Genomic DNA, 25,688 nt, shown 5'->3' with positions numbered 1-25,688 from the left:
CTCTCTCCAGAAGTTCAGTGAGGATCTCTGAATGATCCAATGTTGACCTAAATTACTAATGATGATAAATACAATCCACCTGTGTGTAATCAAGTCTCCGTATAAATGCACCTGCACTGTGATAGTCTCAGAGGTCCGTTAAAAGCGCAGAGAGCATCATGAAGAACAAGGAACACACCAGGCAGGTCCGAGATACTGTTGTGAAGAAGTTTAAAGCCAGATTTGGATACAAAAAGATTTCCCAAGCTTTAAACATCCCAAGGAGCACTGTGCAAGCGATAATATTGAAATGGAAGGAGTATCAGACCACTGCAAATCTACCAAGACCTGGCCGTCCCTCTAAACTTTCAGCTCATACAAGGAGAAGACTGATCAGAGATGCAGCCAAGAGGCCCATGATCACTCTGGATGAACTGCAGAGATCTACAGCTGAGGTGGGAGACTCTGTCCATAGGACAACAATCAGTCGTATATTGCACAAATCTGGCCTTTATGGAAGAGTGGCAAGAAGAAAGCCATTTCTTAAAGATATCCATAAAAAGTATCGTTTAAAGTTTGCCACAAGCCACCTGGGAGACACACCAAACATGTGGAAGAAGGTGCTCTGGTCAGATGAAACCAAAATTGAACTTTTTGGCAACAATGCAAAACGTTATGTTTGGCGTAAAAGCAACACACCATCCCCACTGTCAAACATGGTGGTGGCAGCATCATGGTTTGGGCCTGCTTTTCTTCAGCAGGGACAGGAAAGATGGTTAAAATTGATGGGAAGATGGATGGAGCCAAATACAGGACCATTCTGGAAGAAAACCTGATGGAGTCTGCAAAAGACCTGAGACTGGGACGGAGATTTGTCTTCCAACAAGACAATGAACCAAAACATAAAGCAAAATCTACAATGGAATGGTTCAAAAATAAACATATCCAGGTGTTAGAATGGCCAAGTCAAAGTCCAGACCTGAATCCAATCGAGAATCTGTGGAAAGAAATTAAAACTGCTGTTCACAAATGCTCTCCATCCAACCTCACTGAGCTCGAGCTGTTTTGCAAGGAGGAATTGGGAAAAATTTCAGTCTCTCGATGTGCAAAACTGATAGAGACATACCCCAAGCGACTTACAGCTGTAACTGTAACTTAAGGGGGCTGAATAATTTTGCACGCCCAATTTTTCAGTTTTTGATTTGTTAAAAAAGTTTGAAATATCCAATAAATGTCATTTCACTTCATGATTGTGTCCCACTTGTTGTTGATTCTTCACAAAAAAAATACAGTTTTATATCTTTATGTTTGAAGCCTGAAATGTGGCAAAAGGTCGCAAAGTTCAAGGGGGCCGAATACTTTCGCAAGGCACTGTATATATTATTAGGTTCAGTGTAGGCCTCTACTAGAATGTATATTCTACAGGCTACCTCTATGATATATATTATTAGGTTCAGTGTAGGCCTCTACTTGAATACATATTCTACAGGCTCCCTCTATCCTAATGTTACCTTTATGTTCAGTGGGAATGACTCACACAACTGCTATACAGTTGTTCGTGAATGTTACACTAAAATGTCACAATGACAATGTTACAATGAATATTGCACTAAAGTAACAAGTTCAACTGTTACACTAAAGTTACAATATTAATGTTTCAGTACATGTTGCACTAAAGTTACAATATTAATGTTCCAGTACATGTTGCACTAAAGTTACAATATTAATGTTCCAGTACATGTTGCACTAAAGTTACAATATTAATGTTCCAGTACATGTTGCACTAAAGTTACAATATTAATGTTCCAGTACATGTTGCACTAAAGTAACAATATTAATGTTTCAGTACATGTTGTACTAAAGTAACAATATTAATGTTCCAGTACATGTTGGACTAAAGTAACAATATTAATGTTCCAGTACATGTTGCACTAAAGTAACAATATTAATGTTCCAGTACATGTTGCACTAAAGTTACAATATTAATGTTCCAGTACATGTTGCACTAAAGTTACAATATTAATGTTCCAGTACATGTTGCACTAAAGTTACAATATTAATGTTCCAGTACATGTTGCACTAAAGTAACAATATTAATGTTCCAGTACATGTTGCACTAAAGTAACAATATTAATGTTTCAGTACATGTTGCACTAAAGTAACAATATTAATGTTCCAGTACATGTTGCACTAAAGTAACAATATTAATGTTCCAGTACATGTTGCACTAAAGTTACAATATTAATGTTCCAGTACATGTTGCACTAAAGTTACAATATTAATGTTCCAGTACATGTTGAACTAAAGTTACAATATTAATGTTCCAGTACATGTTGCACTAAAGTTACAATATTAATGTTCCAGTACATGTTGCACTAAAGTAACAATATTAATGTTCCAGTACATGTTGAACTAAAGTTACAATATTAATGTTCCAGTACATGTTGCACTAAAGTAACAATATTAATGTTCCAGTACATGTTGCACTAAAGTAACAATATTAATGTTCCAGTACATGTTGCACTAAAGTAACAATATTAATGTTCCAGTACATGTTGCACTAAAGTAACAATATTAATGTTCCAGTACATGTTGCACTAAAGTAACAATATTAATGTTCCAGTACATGTTGCACTAAAGTAACAATATTAATGTTCCAGTACATGTTGAACTAAAGTAACAATATTAATGTTCCAGTACATGTTGCACTAAAGTAACAATATTAATGTTCCAGTACATGTTGCACTAAAGTAACAATATTAATGTTCCAGTACATGTTGGACTAAAGTAACAATATTAATGTTCCAGTACATGTTGCACTAAAGTAACAATATTAATGTTCCAGTACATGTTGCACTAAAGTTACAATATTAATGTTCCAGTACATGTTGCACTAAAGTTACAATATTAATGTTCCAGTACATGTTGAACTAAAGTTACAATATTAATGTTCCAGTACATGTTGCACTAAAGTTACAATATTAATGTTCCAGTACATGTTGCACTAAAGTAACAATATTAATGTTCCAGTACATGTTGAACTAAAGTTACAATATTAATGTTCCAGTACATGTTGCACTAAAGTTACAATATTAATGTTCCAGTACATGTTGCACTAAAGTAACAATATTAATGTTCCAGTACATGTTGCACTAAAGTAACAATATTAATGTTCCAGTACATGTTGCACTAAAGTAACAATATTAATGTTCCAGTACATGTTGCACTAAAGTAACAATATTAATGGTCCAGTACATGTTGCACTAAAGTAACAATATTAATGTTCCAGTACATGTTGAACTAAAGTAACAATATTAATGTTCCAGTACATGTTGCACTAAAGTAACAATATTAATGTTCCAGTACATGTTGCACTAAAGTAACAATATTAATGTTCCAGTACATGTTGCACTAAAGTTACAATATTAATGTTCCAGTACATGTTGCACTAAAGTAACAATATTAATGTTCCAGTACATGTTGCACTAAAGTAACAATATTAATGTTCCAGTACATGTTGCACTAAAATAACAATATTAATGTTCCAGTACATGTTGCACTAAAGTAACAATATTAATGTTCCAGTACATGTTGCACTAAAGTAACAATATTAATGTTCCAGTACATGTTGCACTAAAGTAACAATATTAATGTTCCAGTACATGTTGAACTAAAGTTACAATTTTAATGTTCCAGTACATGTTGCACTAAAGTTACAATATTAATGTTCCAGTACATGTTGCACTAAAGTTACAATATTAATGTTCCAGTACATGTTGCACTAAAGTAACAATATTAATGTTCCAGTACATGTTGAACTAAAGTTACAATATTAATGTTCCAGTACATGTTGCACTAAAGTAACAATGTTGAAATACGTTGATGGTTGTTGTCTTGTTGTCTTTGCTCTCAGTATTCATATCGTGTTGTATAAAAGGTTTTTGATGTGTAAAATAGTCACACTAGAATGTGACGAGGCATTCTAGTGGCAATGCTGGGGACTGCTAGTGACAGAGTTTAAATGTGTTAATAACTGGGTTGGGATATATAAGAACTTTGATAACTGCACAGGAGAAATATGTTAATTTAGTAACATTATCCCACCGGTCACAATTGTGACCGACCATAAAACACCCTTTTCACCCACTTTTCCTTTAAAATGTCATAAAATAATGATTGATTACTTCGAAGGGTTACTAATGACACTTGATTTGGATATTTTCATGTTTGGGAAAAATGTGGGATTAAATGGGTTAACGGCACATAGAAAGATTTTCACCTTGACGACTCGGGTATTCGAACCAGTGACCTTTCGGTTACTGATCGCAAGCAGTCTGACCATACCAACATATTGGACCATACAACCTGTATGGATGGTCCATATTAACAGATGTTAAATGAGTTTAACATAGTGAACCATACAACCTGTATAGATGGTATATTATCAGATGTTAAATGAGTTTAACATAGTGGACCATATAATATAGATGGTATATTATCAGATGTTAAATGAGTTTAACATAGTGGACCATACAACCTGTATAGATGGTATATTATCAGATGTTAAATGAGTTTAACATAGTGGACCATACAACCTGAATAGATGGTATATTAACAGATGTTAAATGAGTTTAACATAGTGGACCATATAATATAGATGGTATATTATCAGATGTTAAATGAGTTTAACATAGTGGACCATACAACCTGTATAGATGGTATATTATCAGATGTTAAATGAGTTTAACATAGTGGATCATACAACCTGTATAGATGGTATATTATCAGATGTTAAATGAGTTTAACATAGTGGACCATATAATATAGATGGTATATTATCAGATGTTAAATGAGTTTAACATAGTGGACCATACAACCTGTATAGATGGTATATTATCAGATGTTAAATGAGTTTAACATAGTGGACCATACAACCTGAATAGATGGTATATTAACAGATGTTAAATGAGTTTAACATAGTGGACCATATAATATAGATGGTATATTATCAGATGTTAAATGAGTTTAACATAGTGGACCATACAACCTGTATAGATGGTATATTATCAGATGTTAAATGAGTTTAACATAGTGGATCATACAACCTGTATAGATGGTATATTATCAGATGTTAAATGAGTTTAACATAGTGAACCATACAACCTGTATAGATGGTATATTATCAGATGTTAAATGAGTTTAACATAGTGAACCATACAACCTGTATAGATGGTATATTATCAGATGTTAAATGAGTTTAACATAGTGGCCCATATAATATAGATGGTATATTATCAGATGTTAAATGAGTTTAACATAGTGAACCATACAACCTGTATAGATGGTATATTATCAGATGTTAAATGAGTTTAACATAGTGGCCCATATAATATAGATGGTATATTATCAGATGTTAAATGAGTTTAACATAGTGAACCATACAACCTGTATAGATGGTATATTATCAGATGTTAAATGAGTTTAACATAGTGGATCATACAACCTGTATAGATGGTATATTATCAGATGTTAAATGAGTTTAACATAGTGAACCATACAACCTGTATAGATGGTCCATATTATCAGATGTTAAATGAGTTTAACATAGTGGATCATACAACCTGTATAGATGGTATATTATCAGATGTTAAATGAGTTTAACATAGTGAACCATACAACCTGTATAGATGGTATATTATCAGATGTTAAATGAGTTTAACATAGTGGCCCATATAATATAGATGGTATATTATCAGATGTTAAATGAGTTTAACATAGTGGCCCATATAATATAGATGGTATATTATCAGATGTTAAATGAGTTTAACATAGTGGACCATACAACCTGAATAGATGGTATATTATCAGATGTTAAATGAGTTTAACATAGTGGACCATACAACCTGTATAGATGGTATATTATCAGATGTTAAATGAGTTTAACATAGTGGACCATACAACCTGTATAGATGGTATATTATCAGATGTTAAATGAGTTTAACATAGTGGACCATATAATATAGATGGTATATTATCAGATGTTAAATGAGTTTAACATAGTGGACCATATAATATAGATGATATATTATCAGATGTTAAATGAGTTTAACATAGTGAACCATATAATATAGATGGTATATTATCAGATGTTAAATGAGTTTAACATAGTGGACCATACAACCTGTATAGATGGTATATTATCAGATGTTAAATGAGTTTAACATAGTGGACCATATAATATAGATGGTATATTATCAGATGTTAAATGAGTTTAACATAGTGGACCATATAATATAGATGATATATTATCAGATGTTAAATGAGTTTAACATAGTGAACCATATAATATAGATGGTATATTATCAGATGTTAAATGAGTTTAACATAGTGGACCATACAACCTGTATGGATGGTCCATATTATCAGATGTTAAATGAGTTTAACATAGTGAACCATATAATATAGATGGTATATTATCAGATGTTAAATGAGTTTAACATAGTGGATCATACAACCTGTATAGATGGTATATTATCAGATGTTAAATGAGTTTAACATAGTGAACCATACAACCTGTATAGATGGTCCATATTATCAGATGTTAAATGAGTTTAACATAGTGGACCATATAATATAGATGGTATATTATCAGATGTTAAATGAGTTTAACATAGTGGACCATATAATATAGATGGTATATTATCAGATGTTAAATGAGTTTAACATAGTGGACCATATAATATAGATGGTCCATATTATCAGATGTTAAATGAGTTTAACATAGTGGACCATACAACCTGTATAGATGGTATATTATCAGATGTTAAATGAGTTTAACATAGTGGACCATACAACCTGTATAGATGGTATATTATCAGATGTTAAATGAGTTTAACATAGTGGACCATATAATATAGATGGTATATTATCAGATGTTAAATGAGTTTAACATAGTGGACCATACAACCTGTATAGATGGTATATTATCAGATGTTAAATGAGTTTAACATAGTGGACCATACAACCTGTATAGATGGTATATTATCAGATGTTAAATGAGTTTAACATAGTGGACCATACAACCTGTATAGATGGTATATTATCAGATGTTAAATGAGTTTAACATAGTGGACAATACAACCTGTATAGATGGTCCATATTATCAGATGTTAAATGAGTTTAACATAGTGAACCATACAACCTGTATAGATGGTATATTATCAGATGTTAAATGAGTTTAACATAGTGAACCATACAACCTGTATAGATGGTATATTATCAGATGTTAAATGAGTTTAACATATTGGACCATACAACCTGTATAGATGGTATATTATCAGATGTTAAATGAGTTTAACATAGTGGACCATATAATATAGATGGTATATTATCAGATGTTAAATGAGTTTAACATAGTGGACCATACAACCTGTATGGATGGTCCATATTATCAGATGTTAAATGAGTTTAACATAGTGGACCATATAATATAGATGGTATATTATCAGATGTTAAATGAGTTTAACATAGTGGACCATACAACCTGTATAGATGGTATATTATCAGATGTTAAATGAGTTTAACATAGTGGACCATACAACCTGAATAGATGGTATATTATCAGATGTTAAATGAGTTTAACATATTGGACCATATAATATAGATGGTATATTATCAGATGTTAAATGAGTTTAACATAGTGGACCATACAACCTGTATAGATGGTATATTATCAGATGTTAAATGAGTTTAACATAGTGGACCATACAACCTGAATAGATGGTATATTATCAGATGTTAAATGAGTTTAACATAGTGGACCATACAACCTGAATAGATGGTATATTATCAGATGTTAAATGAGTTTAACATAGTGGACCATACAACCTGAATAGATGGTATATTATCAGATGTTAAATGAGTTTAACATAGTGGACCATACAACCTGTATAGATGGTATATTATCAGATGTTAAATGAGTTTAACATAGTGGACCATACAACCTGAATAGATGGTATATTATCAGATGTTAAATGAGTTTAACATAGTGGACCATACAACCTGTATAGATGGTATATTATCAGATGTTAAATGAGTTTAACATAGTGGACCATACAACCTGAATAGATGGTATATTATCAGATGTTAAATGAGTTTAACATAGTGGACCATACAACCTGAATAGATGGTATATTATCAGATGTTAAATGAGTTTAACATAGTGGACCATACAACCTGTATAGATGGTATATTATCAGATGTTAAATGAGTTTAACATAGTGAACCATATAATATAGATGGTATATTATCAGATGTTAAATGAGTTTAACATAGTGGACCATACAACCTGTATAGATGGTATATTATCAGATGTTAAATGAGTTTAACATAGTGGACCATACAACCTGTATAGATGGTCCATATTATCAGATGTTAAATGAGTTTAACATAGTGAACCATATAATATAGATGGTATATTATCAGATGTTAAATGAGTTTAACATAGTGGACCATACAACCTGTATAGATGGTATATTATCAGATGTTAAATGAGTTTAACATAGTGGACCATACAACCTGAATAGATGGTATATTATCAGATGTTAAATGAGTTTAACATAGTGGACCATACAACCTGTATGGATGGTCCATATTATCAGATGTTAAATGAGTTTAACATAGTGGACCATATAATATAGATGGTATATTATCAGATGTTAAATGAGTTTAACATAGTGGACCATATAATATAGATGGTATATTATCAGATGTTAAATGAGTTTAACATAGTGGACCATACAACCTGTATAGATGGTATATTATCAGATGTTAAATGAGTTTAACATAGTGGACCATACAACCTGTATAGATGGTATATTATCAGATGTTAAATGAGTTTAACATAGTGAACCATATAATATAGATGGTCCATATTATCAGATGTTAAATGAGTTTAACCTGTCTACGATATTGGTTCCCAATTGGGAATCAACCCTCCCACGTTCAGCTGAAACGGTGGCGCATGGAACGCAAAAATATTCTTAAAAATATTTAACCTCCACACATTAACAAGTCCAATAGCTCAAATGAAAGATAAACACCTTGTTCATCTAGCCAGCAAGTCAGATTTCTAAAATGTTTTACGGCGAAAACATAGCACATATATATGTAAAACCACCACCAGACACAGCTCATTTGAATAGCCAAAACATGCAATCAACAAACGCAGGATTAAAAAATAAATCGTTCACTAACCTTTTGAAAATCTTCATCAGATGACAGTAATATGACATGTTACACAGTACATTTTTTTTTTTCAATAATATGCCATTTATATCCATAAATGTCCATTTACAGTGAGTTCACGTTCAGAAATTACTCAAAAATGCCCGCAGGAAATATAGGTAGCGCGGCAAGATAACGTAAATAGACATCATAAACTTTGACTAAATATACATGTTCTACATATAGTTAGAAAGATACACTGCTTCTTTATGCAACCGCTTTGTTAGATTTATTTTTAACGTTACAGAAATCGCACACTATTCAATATGCTGAGACGGCGCTCAGTTCCAAGCTACATTTCTACGTAATGTTGGAGTCAACAGAAACACAGATTTAAGCATAAATATTCCCTTACCTTCGATGGTCTTCGTTCAGAATGTTCTGGAAGGCTTCATACTTACCCAATACATCGTTTGGTTTCAAGTCTTGCGTCTTTGTATTAGCTACTGCTAATAACATCAGCTGAAATGCACCCAAAACGTCCTCTGGTCCGGAAAAGTTGCGCATCAAAACTTCAAAATTACATATTATATGTCGACTAAACAGGTCAAACTAAGTGCAGAAGCAAGCTTTATGATGTTTTAGACACACAAAACAAACTTCAATTCAATCGGCCATCGTCTGCCCTTCTCTTGAGTGCTGGAACAAAGGAATGGCTGGGACCAATTCGCGCCCCTACGCACAGCCTATTTTCTCGTGGCACGCACTAATTTCACTCCCATAGGGTCAATTCTCGCGGGATTTGAACGATTCAAAGCTCTACTGAAAGAGGACATCTAGCGGAAGAGATAGAAAGTCTCCCCAGAATCATAACTGGTTGGGAAGGGTGGGGGCCATGACGTCAAAGTTGCTCCAACTTTCATGGCCACAAAAACTAGTTTGGAAGAATGCCTGCCCTGTGAGTTCTGCTATACTTACAGACATAATTCCAACGGTTTTAGAATCTTTAGAGTGTTTTCTATCCAATAATAATTTTTATTTGCATATATTAGCAATTTTTGACAGATTTTTTTTTCAGTTTACTAGGGGTACCCAATCTCTCCAAAGGGGGCATATGTCTGCCATATCCTTAACAGGTTTTAACATAGTGGACCATACAACCTGTATAGATGGTATATTATCAGATGTTAAATGAGTTTAACATAGTGGACCATATAATATAGATGGTATATTATCAGATGTTAAATGAGTTTAACATATTGGACAATACAACCTGTATAGATGGTATATTATCAGATGTTAAATGAGTTTAACATAGTGGACCATACAACCTGTATAGATGGTATATTATCAGATGTTAAATGAGTTTAACATAGTGGACCATACAACCTGTATAGATGGTATATTATCAGATGTTAAATGACTTTAACATAGTGGACAATACAACCTGTATAGATGGTATATTATCAGATGTTAAATGAGTTTAACATAGTGGACCATACAACCTGTATAGATGGTATATTATCAGATGTTAAATGAGTTTAACATAGTGGACCATACAACCTGTATAGATGGTCCATATTATCAGATGTTAAATGAGTTTAACATAGTGGACCATACAACCTGTATAGATGGTATATTATCAGATGTTAAATGAGTTTAACATAGTGGACCATACAACCTGTATAGATGGTATATTATCAGATGTTAAATGAGTTTAACATAGTGAACCATATAATATAGATGGTATATTATCAGATGTTAAATGAGTTTAACATAGTGAACCATACAACCTGTATAGATGGTATATTATCAGATGTTAAATGAGTTTAACATAGTGAACCATATAATATAGATGGTCCATATTATCAGATGTTAAATGAGTTTAACATAGTGGACCATACAACCTGTATAGATGGTATATTATCAGATGTTAAATGAGTTTAACATAGTGAACCAAATACGAGCGTTTTCCAGGGCAACGTTAATAACGATGGTTTAGTTCAACAACTCAGAGATTTAACGATGCTCCTATGAATATTCTAATGAGGAACTTAAAATGTAGACCCCCCTGTATTCATAACGACAGAGTTCCTAATAAAATGTGTGATTTTTCCAGATGAAGTTGAAAAGCATCTGTTCAACCTCTTTCCCTATCTTGTTGTCAAGATGTAGGGACAGGGCTGCATAAGTAAGGCTGGAGACCCCTTCAGCTTCAGAAAGGACTGGGCTGCAGAAGTAAGGCTGGAGACACCTTCAGCTTCAGAAAGGACTGGGCTGCAGAAGTAAGGCTGGAGATACCTTCAGCTTCAGAAAGGACTGGGCTGCATAAGTAAGGCTGGAGACACCTTCAGCTTCAGAAAGCAACACCCAGCCTTTCAAGGATCAATACCTCTGCAACCATTGGTTCAACATCTTTTTGTATTTTTTTCAATAACAGGTGTAAAAATGTAATGAGCATATTTTCCGTTGATCCTTAAATACGGTCATCTCAAGGTATGTTACTTTTTCCAGAACTGGAATAATGCAGATAGAGGGATTCACACAGTCTGTAACATATGTCTATCACACAGTCTGTACCATATGTCTATCACACAGTCTGTAACATATGTCTATCACACAGTCTGTAACATATGTCTATCACACAGTCTGTAACATATGTCTATCACACAGTCTGTAACATATGTCTATCACACAGTCTGTAACATATGTCTATCACACAGTCTGTAACATATGTCTATCACACAGTCTGTAACATATGTCTATCACACAGTCTGTAACATATGTCTATCACACAGTCTGTAACATATGTCTATCACACAGTCTGTAACATATGTCTATCACACAGTCTGTAACATATGTCTATCACACAGTCTGTAACATATGTCTATCACACAGTCTGTAACATATGTCTATCACACAGTCTGTAACATCTGTCTATCACACAGTCTGTGACATATGTCTATCACACAGTCTGTAACATATGTCTATCACACAGTCTGTAACATATGTCTATCACACAGTCTGTAACATATGTCTATCACACAGTCTGTAACATATGTCTATCACACAGTCTGTAACATATGTCTATCACACAGTCTGTAACATATGTCTATCACACAGTCTGTAACATATGTCTATCACACAGTCTGTAACATATGTCTATCACACAGTCTGTAACATATGTCTATCACACAGTCTGTAACATATGTCTATCACACAGTCTGTAACATATGTCTATCACACAGTCTGTAACATATGTCTATCACACAGTCTGTAACATATGTCTATCACACAGTCTGTAACATATGTCTATCACACAGTCTGTAACATATGTCTATCACACAGTCTGTAACATATGTCTATCACACAGTCTGTAACATATGTCTATCACACAGTCTGTAACATATGTCTATCACACAGTCTGTAACATATGTCTATCACACAGTCTGTAACATATGTCCATCACACAGTCTGTAACATATGTCTGTTCCTCATGAAGACAGATTGGGTCTCCTCTATAATCTATCACACAGTCTGTAACATATGTCTCTATAATTGAGTCCAATATTGCTTTCATTATTTTTGCAAATATAGAGGCTGATATTTGTATTCGTTGAGCAGACAGACTGGACGCCAATTATAGAGGAGAAGCAAGTCTTTCTTGGGCTTATGGATGAATGTAATCAGACCTGGAGTCAAACTGGGAGGGAGAGCATTATTTACAATGTAATCAGACCTGGAGTCAAACTGGGAGGGAGAGCATTATTTACAATGTAATCAGACCTGGAGTCAGACTGGGAGGGAGAGCATTATTTACAATGTAATCAGACCTGGAGTCAGACTGGGAGGGAGAGCATTATTTACAATGTAATCAGACCTGGAGTCAACCTGGGAGGGAGAGCATTATTTACAATGTAATCAGACCTGGAGTCAGACTGGGAGGGAGAGCATTATTTACAATGTAATCAGACCTGGAGTCAACCTGGGAGGGAGAGCATTATTTACAATGTAATCAGACCTGGAGTCAGACTGGGAGGGAGAGCATTATTTACAATGTAATCAGACCTGGAGTCAAACTGGGAGGGAGAGCATTATTTACAATGTAATCAGACCTGGAGTCAAACTGGGAGGGAGAGCATTATTTACAATGTAATCAGACCTGGAGTCAAACTGGGAGGGAGAGCATTATTTACAATGTACAACTTTTTCCAGAACTGGAATAATGCAGATAGAGGGATTCACACAGTCTGTAACATATGTCTATCACACAGTCTGTACCATATGTCTATCACACAGTCTGTAACATATGTCTATCACACAGTCTGTAACATATGTCTATCACACAGTCTGTAACATATGTCTATCACACAGTCTGTAACATATGTCTATCACACAGTCTGTAACATATGTCTATCACACAGTCTGTAACATATGTCTATCACACAGTCTGTAACATATGTCTATCACACAGTCTGTAACATCTGTCTATCACACAGTCTGTAACATATGTCTATCACACAGTCTGTAACATATGTCTATCACACAGTCTGTAACATATGTCCATCACACAGTCTGTAACATATGTCTGTTCCTCATGAAGACAGATTGGGTCTCCTGTATAATCTATCACACAGTCTGTAACATATGTCTCTATAATTGAGTCCAATATTGCTTTCATTATTTTTGCAAATATAGAGGCTGATATTTGTATTCGTTGAGCAGACAGACTGGACGCCAATTATAGAGGAGAAGCAAGTCTTTCTTGGGCTTATGGATGAATGTAATCAGACCTGGAGTCAAACTGGGAGGGAGAGCATTATTTACAATGTAATCAGACCTGGAGTCAAACTGGGAGGGAGAGCATTATTTACAATGTAATCAGACCTGGAGTCAAACTGGGAGGGAGAGCATTATTTACAATGTAATCAGACCTGGAGTCAGACTGGGAGGGAGAGCATTATTTACAATGTAATCAGACCTGGAGTCAGACTGGGAGGGAGAGCATTATTTACAATGTAATCAGACCTGGAGTCAGACTGGGAGGGAGATCATTATTTACAATGTAATCAGACCTGGAGTCAGACTGGGAGGGAGAGCATTATTTACAATGTAATCAGACCTGGAGTCAGACTGGGAGGGAGAGCATTATTTACAATGTAATCAGACCTGGAGTCAGACTGGGAGGGAGAACATTATTTACAATGTAATCAGACCTGGAGTCAGACTGGGAGGGAGAACATTATTTACAATGTAATCAGACCTGGAGTCAGACTGGGAGGGAGAGCATTATTTACAATGTAATCAGACCTGGAGTCAGACTGGGAGGGAGAGCATTATTTACAATGTAATCAGACCTGGAGTCAAACTGGGAGGGAGAGCATTATTTACAATGTAATCAGACCTGGAGTCAAACTGGGAGGGAGAGCATTATTTACAATGTAATCAGACCTGGAGTCAAACTGGGAGGGAGAACATTATTTACAATGTAATCAGACCTGGAGTCAGACTGGGAGGGAGAACATTATTTACAATGCAATCAGACCTGGAGTCAAACTGGGAGGGAGAGCATTATTTACAATGTAATCAGACCTGGAGTCAAACTGGGAGGGAGAACATTATTTACAATGTAATCAGACCTGGAGTCAAACTGGGAGGGAGAACATTATTTACAATGTAATCAGACCTGGAGTCAAACTGGGAGGGAGAACATTATTTACAATGCTTTCAGAAAATACCAACTGAAAAGGGACTAACTGTTCTGTAAACAGTTGTGTAAAACTCAGCAGATACACCATCAGTCCCAGGAGACCTCCAACAGAAAAGGGACTAACTGTTCTGTAAACAGTTGTGTAAAACTCAGCAGATACACCATCAGTCCCAGGAGACCTCCAACAGAAAAGGGACTAACTGTTCTGTAAACAGTTGTGTAAAACTCAGCAGATACACCATCAGTCCCAGGAGACCTCCAACAGAAAAGGGACTAACTGTTCTGTAAACAGTTGTGTAAAACTCAGCAGATACACCATCAGTCTCAGCAGATACACCATCAGTCCCGGGATACTTATTATTTTCAAGTTGTTCAATAGAATAAATGATGTGTTCAACTATAACAGGGTCATGACACTGTTCCCTGTCAGCCTCACCAACTGATTTCACATCCCCCAGACAATCAAAACAAAGAGTTGAGGACACCTCACAATACTGTAGAAGATGAGGACACCTCACGATACTGTAGAAGATGAGGACACCTCACAATACTGTAGAAGATGAGGACACCTCACAATACTGTAGAAGATGAGGACACCTCACAATACTGTAGAAGATGAGGACACCTCACAATACTGTAGAAGATGAGGACACCTCACAATACTGTAGAAGATGAGGACACCTCACAATACTGTAGAAGATGAGGACACCTCACAATACTGTAGAAGATGAGGACACCTCACAATACTGTAGAAGATGAGGACACCTCACAATACTGTAGAAGATGAGGACACCTCACAATACTGTAGAAGATGAGGACACCTCACAATACTGTAGAAGATGAGGACACCTCACAATACTGTAGAAGATGAGGACACCTCACAATACTGTAGAAGATGAGGACACCTCACGATACTGTAGAAGATGAGGACACCTCACAATACTGTAGAAGATGAGGACACCTCACGATACTGTAGAAGATGAGGACACCTCACAATACTGTAGAAGATGAGGACACCTCACAATACTGTAGAAGATGAGGACACCTCACAGTACTGTAGAAGATGAGGACACCTCACAATACTGTAGAAGATGAGGACACCTCACAATACTGTAGAAGATGAGGACACCTCACAGTACTGTAGAAGATGAGGACACCTCACAATACTGTAGAAGATGAGGACACCTCACAATACTGTAGAAGATGAGGACACCTCACAATACTGTAGAAGATGAGGACACCTCACAATACTGTAGAAGATGAGGACACCTCACAGTACTGTAGAAGATGAGGACACCTCACAATACTGTAGAAGATGAGGACACCTCACAATACTGTAGAAGATGAGGACACCTCACAATACTGTAGAAGATGAGGACACCTCACAATACTGTAGAAGATGAGGACACCTCACAATACTGTAGAAGATGAGGACACCTCACAATACTGTAGAAGATGAGGACACATCACAATACTGTAGAAGATGAGGACACCTCACAATACTGTAGAAGATGAGGACACCTCACAATACTGTAGAAGATGAGGACACCTCACAATACTGTAGAAGATGAGGACACCTCACAATACTGTAGAAGATGAGGACACCTCACAATACTGTAGAAGATGAGGACACCTCACAATACTGTAGAAGATGAGGACACCTCACAATACTGTAGAAGATGAGGACACCTCACAATACTGTAGAAGATGAGGACACCTCACAATACTGTAGAAGATGAGGACACCTCACAATACTGTAGAAGATGAGGACACCTCACGATACTGTAGAAGATGAGGACACCTCACAATACTGTAGAAGATGAGGACACCTCACGATACTGTAGAAGATGAGGACACCTCACAATACTGTAGAAGATGAGGACACCTCACAATACTGTAGAAGATGAGGACACCTCACAATACTGTAGAAGATGAGGACACCTCACAATACTGTAGAAGATGAGGACACCTCACAATACTGTAGAAGATGAGGACACCTCACGATACTGTAGAAGATGATGACACCTCACAATACTGTAGAAGATGAGGACACCTCACAATACTGTAGAAGATGAGGACACCTCACAATACTGTAGAAGATGAGGACACCTCACAATACTGTAGAAGATGAGGACACCTCACAATACTGTAGAAGATGAGGACACCTCACAATACTGTAGAAGATGAGGACACCTCACAATACTGTAGAAGATGAGGACACCTCACAATACTGTAGAAGATGAGGACACCTCACAATACTGTAGAAGATGAGGACACCTCACAATACTGTAGAAGATGCAACTGAAGATGGAGATTAATGTGGGTTCATCTGTGATGAGACAAGTCATATTTAATTGCTGAATTGTATTATTTTTAGAGTGGTATTTTTCTAACCTGAAAATAAACATTAATTTAGTTCACCCTCCTCCATTTCTACCTAAATCTGACTAAGGTTCCGTCTGCTTTCAGTCTATACATATCATCCAACTGGTGTTGTAGATCAAACAGAACAGATTTATCCTCCTCCATTTCTACCTACATCTGACACAGGTTCCGTCTGCTTTCAGTCTATACATATCATCCAACTGGTGTTGTAGATCAAACAGAACAGATTTATCCTCCTCCATTTCTACCTACATCTGACTAAGGTTCCGTCTGCTTTCAGTTTATACATATCATCCAACTGGTGTTGTAGATCAAACAGAACAGATTTATCCTCCTCCATTTCTACCTACATCTGACTAAGGTTCCGTCTGCTTTCAGTTTATACATATCATCCAACTGGTGTTGTAGATCAAACAGAACAGATGTATCCTCCTCCATTTCTACCTACATCTGACACAGGTTCCGTCTGCTTTCAGTCTATACATATCATCCAACTGGTGTTGTAGATCAAACAGAACAGATGTATCCTCCTCTGAAAGACTTTCAACAGGCTTTTGAACAAGACAGGTGATCTTTGTAATGACACTTTCTTCTTCAGCTCTCCTGGTCTTGGCAACAAAACTCTCATGTTTTCTTGCATATTTTCCAACCATAAAAAGCTCCCAGTTATTACTGTATGAATTGTTATTCATAGCGTTGTTCCTGAAGTGTGTAATTACATTGTTTATCTCCATCTGGACCAACTCATGTTTTAATATAGAGCTATTAAGCTTCCAATAGGATGCTCTGCCAGGGCCATTATCAGAGATAAACAGTGTAATGTCAGTATAAACAGCTCTATGGTCAGTAAGGGCCATTATCAGAGATCAACAGCTCTATGATCAGTAAGGGCCATTATCAGAGATACACAGTGTAATGTCAGTATAAACAGCTCTATGATCAGTAAGGGCCATTATCAGAGATAAACAGTGTAATGTCAATATAAACAGCTCTATGATCAGTAAGGGCCATTATCAGAGATCAACAGTGTAATGTCAATATAAACAGCTCTATGATCAGTAAGGGCCATTATCAGAGATCAACAGTGTAATGTCAATATAAACAGCTCTATGATCAGTAAGGGCCATTATCAGAGATCAACTGTGTAATGTCAATATAAACAGCTCTATGATCAGTAAGGGCCATTATCAGAGATAAACAGTGTAATGTCAATATAAACAGCTCTATGATCAGTAAGGGCCATTATCAGAGATCAACAGTGTAATGTCAGTATAAACAGCTCTATGGTCAGTAAGGGCCATTATCAGAGATACACAGTGTAATGTCAATATAAACAGCTCTATGATCAGTAAGGGCCATTATCAGAGATAAACAGTGTAATGTCAATATAAATAGCTCTATGATCAGTAAGGGCCATTATCAGAGATAAACAGTGTTATGTCACTATAAACAGCTCTATGATCAGTAAGGGCCATTATCAGAGATGAACAGTGTAATGACAATATAAACAGCTCTATGATCAGTAAGGGCCATTATCAGAGATAAACAGTGTAATGACAATATAAACAGCTCTATGATCAGTAAGGGCCATTATCAGAGATCAACAGTGTAATGTCAATATAAACAGCTATATGACCAGTAAGGGCCATTATCAGTGATAAACAGTGTAATGTCAATATAAACAGCTCTATGATCAGTAAGGGCCAATATCAGAGATAAACAGTGTAATGTCAATATAAACAGCTCTATGATCAGTAAGGGCCATTATCAGAGATAAACAGTGTAATGTCAATATAAACAGCTCTATGATCAGTAAGGGCCATTATCAGAGACAAACAGTGTAATGTCAGTATAAACAGCTCTATGGTCAGTAAGGGCCATTATCAGAGATAAACAGTGTAATGTCATTATAAACAGCTCTATGGTCAGTAAGGGCCATTATCAGAGATGCACAGTGTAATGTCAATATAAACAGCTCTATGATCAGTAAGGGCCATTATCAGAGATCAACAGTGTAATGTCAATATAAACAGCTCTATGGTCAGTAAGGGCCATTATCCGAGATAAACAGTGTAATGTCATTATAAACAGCTCTATGGTCAGTAAGGGCCATTATCAGAGATAAACAGTGTGATGTCAGTATAAACAGCTCTATGGTCAGAAAGGGGAGTGACCAGGATGTAAACAGAAATAGCCTGTTAATCAAAACATTTCGACACCAACCAAAGATCTGTGGTGATTGTCTGGAGTGGGTCTTATTACTCCAAGTGAAAGACTCGTCATTAGGAAACTTTACTCTCCAAATATATACAATATCAAACCTTTCCATCAACTGCCTCAAACTAATATTCATAGAAATGAACTGTCCTGGAGGCCAAACTAATATTCATAGAAATGAACTGTCCTGGAGGCCAAACTAATATTCATAGAAATGGACTGTCCTGGAGGCCAAACTACTATTCATAGAAATTAACTGTCCTGGAGGCCAAACTAATATTCATAGAAATGGACTGTCCTGGAGGCCAAACTAATATTCATAGAAATGAACTGTCCTGGAGGCCAAACTAATATTCATAGAAATGAACTGTCCTGGAGGCCAAACTAATATTCATAGAAATGAACTGTCCTGGAGGCCAAACTAATATTCATAGAAATGAACTGTCCTGGAGGCCAAACTAATATTCATAGAAATGAACTGTCCTGGAGGCCAAACTAATATTCATAGAAATGAACTGTCCTGGAGGCCAAACTAATATTCATAGAAATGAACTGTCCTGGAGGCCAAACTAATATTCATAGAAATGAACTGTCCTGGAGGCCATCTGTCATTTAAATGATTCAGAGACATATTAAAATCCCCACCTACTATAAGTAAAGCATTAGGGAACTTGGTTAGCCTACTATAAGTAAAGCATTAGGGAACTTGGTTAGCCTACTATAAGTAAAGCATTAGGGAACTTGGTTAGCCTACTATAAGTAAAGCATTAGGGAACTTGGTTAGCCTACTACAAGTAAAGCATTAGGGAACTTGGTTAGCCTACTATAGTAAAGCATTAGGGAACTTGGTTAGCCTACTATACGTAAAGCATTAGGGAACTTGGTTAGCCTACTATAAGTAAAGCATTAGGGAACTTGGTTAGCCTACTATAAGTAAAGCATTAGGGAACTTGGTTAGCCTACTATAAGTAAAGCATTAGGGAACTTGGTTAGCCTACTATAAGTAAAGCATTAGGGAACTTGGTTAGCCTACTATAAGTAAAGCTTTAGGGAACTTGGTTAGCCTACTATAAGTAAAGCATTAGGGAACTTGGTTAGCCTACTATAAGTAAAGCATTAGGGAACTTGGTTAGCCTACTATAAGTAAAGCATTAGGGAACTTGGTTAGCCTACTATAAGTAAAGCTTTAGGGAACTTGGTTAGCCTACTATAAGTAAAGCATTAGGGAACTTGGTTAGCCTACTATAAGTAAAGCATTAGGGAACTTGTTTAGCCTACTATAAGTAAAGCATTAGGGAACTTGGTTAGCCAATGGAGAATACGCTTTTCCAAAGATTCAAGTCACTGATCATTTTCAAGTTTGGAATTGAACCAATAAATGTTGGTAATAATGATGATGTCGTTACAGTTGATGACAAGACACAGGAAGTGACCAATAGGGTCCCAGTCTGAGTGTAAAATACTTCCATTGAACTGATTCATTAGAGTGGTGACTCCAGCAGAGAGTTCAGAACCAGGAGAGAGACACAAATCATTTCCCCACTGACATCTGTAGAAGTTGACATCAATCTGTTTTAAGCTGTTTGGCAATATAAAAATAAGGCCTTGTGCTTTACATGATTTCTTAACCCCCCGGCATTGAGTGAAACTATAGACAACGACAAAGTGGAATATAGAACAGAAAGTAAGACGAGATGAACAACACTAGTAAAAACTCTAGTAAAACTGAGAAGAAACCAGAGCTGCACAACATATAGATTTAAATGGTTGAGGGAGAATAGTGTAGATTAACAGAGATAACTGTCAGACCTCCATATAGATTTAAATGATTGGGTGAGAATAGTGGAGCATAACAGAGATAACTGTCAGACCTCCATATAGATTTAAATGATTGAGTGAGAATAGTGGAGCATAACAAAGATAACTGTCAGACCTCCATATAGATTTAAATGATTGAGGGAGAATAGTGTAGCATAACAGAGATAACTGTCAGACCTCCATATAGATTTAAATGATTGAGTGAGAATAGTGGAGCATAACAGAGATAAGTGTCAGACCAAGATACAAGAGAGCTCACTGCCTTTACTGCAGGTAAAAACAGCAAAAGTGAGAGAAAAAATAAAATTATCTATATCCATTACTCCAGTAGTCATGTTTAGTTAGAACAAAAGTTAATTCACCTCAGAGCTGGGAGTGAGATCTGTTCACATCAGAGGTAGATAACTAGGTATGTTGACTATCAGTCACAGTCTGGGAGTGAGATCTGTTCACATCAGAGGTAGATAACTAGATATGTTGACTATCATTCACTGTCTGGGAGTGAGATCTGCTCACATCAGAGGTAGATAACTAGGTATGTTGACTATCAGTCACAGTCTGGGAGTGAGATCTGCTCACATCAGAGGTAGATAACTAGGTATGTTGACTATCAGTCACAGTCTGGGAGTGAGATCTGCTCACATCAGAGGTAGATAACTAGGTATGTTGACTATCAGTCACAGTCTGGGAGTGAGATCTGCTCACATCAGAGGTAGATAACTAGGTATGTTGACTATCAGTTACAGTCTATGACCGTCCTCAAGGAGGAACATCAGCAAGTTTCCACTGTCCATACCTGCCTACTCCTTTAACACCAGACAACATGATTAATGTTTCCACTGTCCATACCTGCCTACTCCTTTAACACCAGAGACAACATGATTAATGTTTCCACTGTCCATACCTGCCTACTCCTTTAACACCAGAGACAACATGATTAATGTTTCCACTGTCCATACCTGCCTACTCCTTTAACACCAGAGACAACATGATTAATGTTTCCACTGTCCATACCTGCCTACTCCTTTATCACCAGAGACAACATGATTAATGTTTCCACTGTCCATACCTGCCTACTCCTTTAACACCAGAGACAACATGATGAATGTTTCCACTGTCCATACCTGCCTACTCCTTTAACACCAGAGACAACATGATTAATGTTTCCACTGTCCATACCTGCCTACTCCTTTAACACCAGAGACAACATGATGAATGTTTCCACTGTCCATACCTGCCTACTCCTTTAACACCAGAGACAACATGATTAATGTTTCCACTGTCCATACCTGCCTACTCCTTTAACACCAGAGACAACATGATTAATGTTTCCACTGTCCATACCTGCCTACTCCTTTAACACCAGAGACAACATGATTACTGTTTCCACTGTCCATACCTGCCTACTCCTTTAACACCAGAGACAACATGATTAATGTTTCCACTGTCCATACCTGCCTACTCCTTTAACACCAGAGACAACATGATTAACTTGGACTATTAAAAGGACCAGGATGAACCAAACTAGTTTACAGGCAAATACTTAGAAGGGAGGATTAAAGCTCCCCAACATGTAATTATATCAAGAAGACTTTATAACTGCCCTGATAGGCTCTTTATTGACAACTCTAATAGGACAATTATATCAAGAAGACTTTATAACTGCCCTGATAGGCTCTTTATTGACAACTCTAATAGGACAATTATATCAAGAAGACATTATAACTGCCCTGATAGGCTCTTTATTGACAACTCTAATAGGACAATTATATCAAGAAGACTTTATAACTGTCCTGATAGGCTCTTTACCTACAACTCTAATAGGACAATTATATCAAGAAGACTTTATAACTGCCCTGATAGGCTCTTTATTGACAACTCTAATAGGACAATTATATCAAGAAGACTTTATAACTGCCCTGATTGGCTCTTTATTGACAACTCTAACAGGACAATTATATCAAGAAGACTTTATAACTGCCCTGATTGGCTCTTTATTGACAACTCTAACAGGACAATTATATCAAGAAGACTTTATAACTGCCCTGATAGGCTCTTTATTGACAACTCTAATAGGACAATTATATCAAGAAGACTTTATAACTGTCCTGATAGGCTCTTTACCTACAACTCTAATAGGACAATTATATCAAGAAGACTTTATAACTGCCCTGATAGGCTCTTTATTGACAACTCTAATAGGACAATTATATCAAGAAGACTTTATAACTGTCCTGATAGGCTCTTTACCTACAACTCTAACAGGACAATTATATCAAGAAGACTTTATAACTGCCCTGATAGGCTCTTTATTGACAACTCTATTAGGACAATTATATCAAGAAGACTTTATAACTGCCCTGATTGGCTCTTTATTGACAACTCTAATAGGACAATTATATCAAGAAGACTTTATAACTGTCCTGATAGGCTCTTTATTGACAACTCTAATAGGACAATTTGGGTCGACATGGAAGAAGAACTCAATGCCCCATTTAGAGCATCATATTATCTGAGTCAACACTTAAATGTGGGACTGCAGAATCCCATAATGTCCCAAACTAAGAAATATGGAGTCAGATAAATAAGAGACAGACATCTTCACCTTTCCTGACAAGCTCTGCTTCGTTATGGAACAACCATGAATACTAATTAGGAGGAAAGGTGGTTGTCTGGAGAGAGTGGGATAGGTTTTGTTTTAGCCTCAACACTAATACATTTCACTTCTGCTTTTAGTGTCAACTTGAATTAGAGTGTGGCTGTGGAAGACTGGTCCCTTAATGATGTATGCAAGTTTCTGAGTACCAATGATCTCCATGATTCCATCCCATCATTCCAAGGTTCACAGTCTTTCTGAAGAATGCCAACTCTATTCTATTGTCCACTTTGCCACGAGCAACATTATCTGTGTCCAGACCACTCACACATATTGGCCTCTATCACCAGCATGAACCAAATGTTCTAACTACCTGTGGAGTTAATGGGTGTGGGAAAACAAATAGATGTTTCAGCTTCTATCGGTCACACATCTACCAAAACCACACAGAGCTTTTAAGCGCCAACTTAGATGAGAATTGTCCTCATGATGAATTTGAGACTGGGACTGATCCCATTGAAGATGACATGAGACTGGGACTGATCCCATTGAAGATGACATGAGCGACGTAGAGAGTCTGCCAGAGGCTGAATATGTTCAAGACACAGAGATCAACACTGAGCAGCTAATTGAACGTCTCTAAAACAATATCTGTCTTTTTATTTAGTAAACCAGGAAAGAACACTGCATCCCAGCTACGGTACAGAATAACATTGTTGAGGACCTCAGAACCATGTTGATGCATTATGACCCACTACAGTCCCCTCAGGTTCCATCTGACAAATAAACTAATAGATGTGGTTGAACAGGACGATCTCAGGGACTTGCTTAACAACTCTGCAGTATTTGAGGAAGGCATTAGATGCATAATCTCTGAGTGGATGCTGGAGCATTACTGTGTGAAAGAAGTGGGCGTTATCAGGACAACTGAAGTACCACTTACATTTCCCCCAGGCTACATGAATATAAAGAGACATGAGACAAAACAATCATAATGAATCAGATTACATGGAGAGGAGGACCTGATCCTAGATCATAATGAATCAGATTACATGGAGAGGAGGACCTGATCCTAGATCATAATGAATCAGATTACATGGAGAGGGGGGACCTGATCCTAGATCATAATGAATCAGATTACATGGAGAGGAGGACCTGATCCTAGATCATAATGAATCAGATTACATGGAGAGGGGGACCTGATCCTAGATCATAATGAATCAGATTACATGGAGAGGAGGACCTGATCCTAGATCATAATGAATCAGATTACATGGACAGAGGGACCTGATCTCAAAAATCCCCCAAAGGCTCTTTTAAAGAACTTTTATAAATCATCTCCTCATCTTGAGGAGTCACCTGTGACAGTATTCATAAAGAGTAGGAGAGCTGATCTAGGATCAGTTTAGTCTTTAAGATCATAATGAATCAGATTACATGGAGAGGAGGGACCTGATCCTAGATCAGAATTAACCAGATTACATGGAGAGGAGACCTGATCCTAGATCATAATGCATCAGATTACAGGGAGAGGGGGGACCTGATCCTAGATCATAATTAACCAGATTACATGGAGAGGGGGGACCTGATCCTAGATCAGAATTAACCAGATTACATGGAGAGGGGACCTGATCCTAGATCATAATGCATCAGATTACAGGGAGAGGGGGGACCTGATCCTAGATCAGCACACCTCCTCTGAGACACTTCCCAGAAGTCACCAGGACCAAGAAACCAAACACTTCAAATGGTAAATTC

The 25,688-nt window shown here is 36.5% G+C and overlaps 1 protein-coding gene across 1 annotated transcript in view; it reads right to left on the bottom strand.

Annotated features, from left to right (window-relative positions):
• The window catches only part of LOC139421752 (NLR family CARD domain-containing protein 3-like), a 1,082,035-nt gene that overhangs the window by 1,006,758 nt on the left and 49,589 nt on the right, over positions 1 to 25,688 (bottom strand). The gene's annotated exons all lie outside the window — the stretch shown is intronic.

The sequence above is a fragment of the Oncorhynchus clarkii genome, chromosome 12 (genome assembly GCF_045791955.1).
Source record: "Oncorhynchus clarkii lewisi isolate Uvic-CL-2024 chromosome 12, UVic_Ocla_1.0, whole genome shotgun sequence".
Lineage (NCBI taxonomy): Eukaryota > Metazoa > Chordata > Actinopteri > Salmoniformes > Salmonidae > Oncorhynchus > Oncorhynchus clarkii.
Note: the sequence above shows the minus strand (reverse complement) of the source record. Positions and strands in the feature narration are given on the sequence as shown.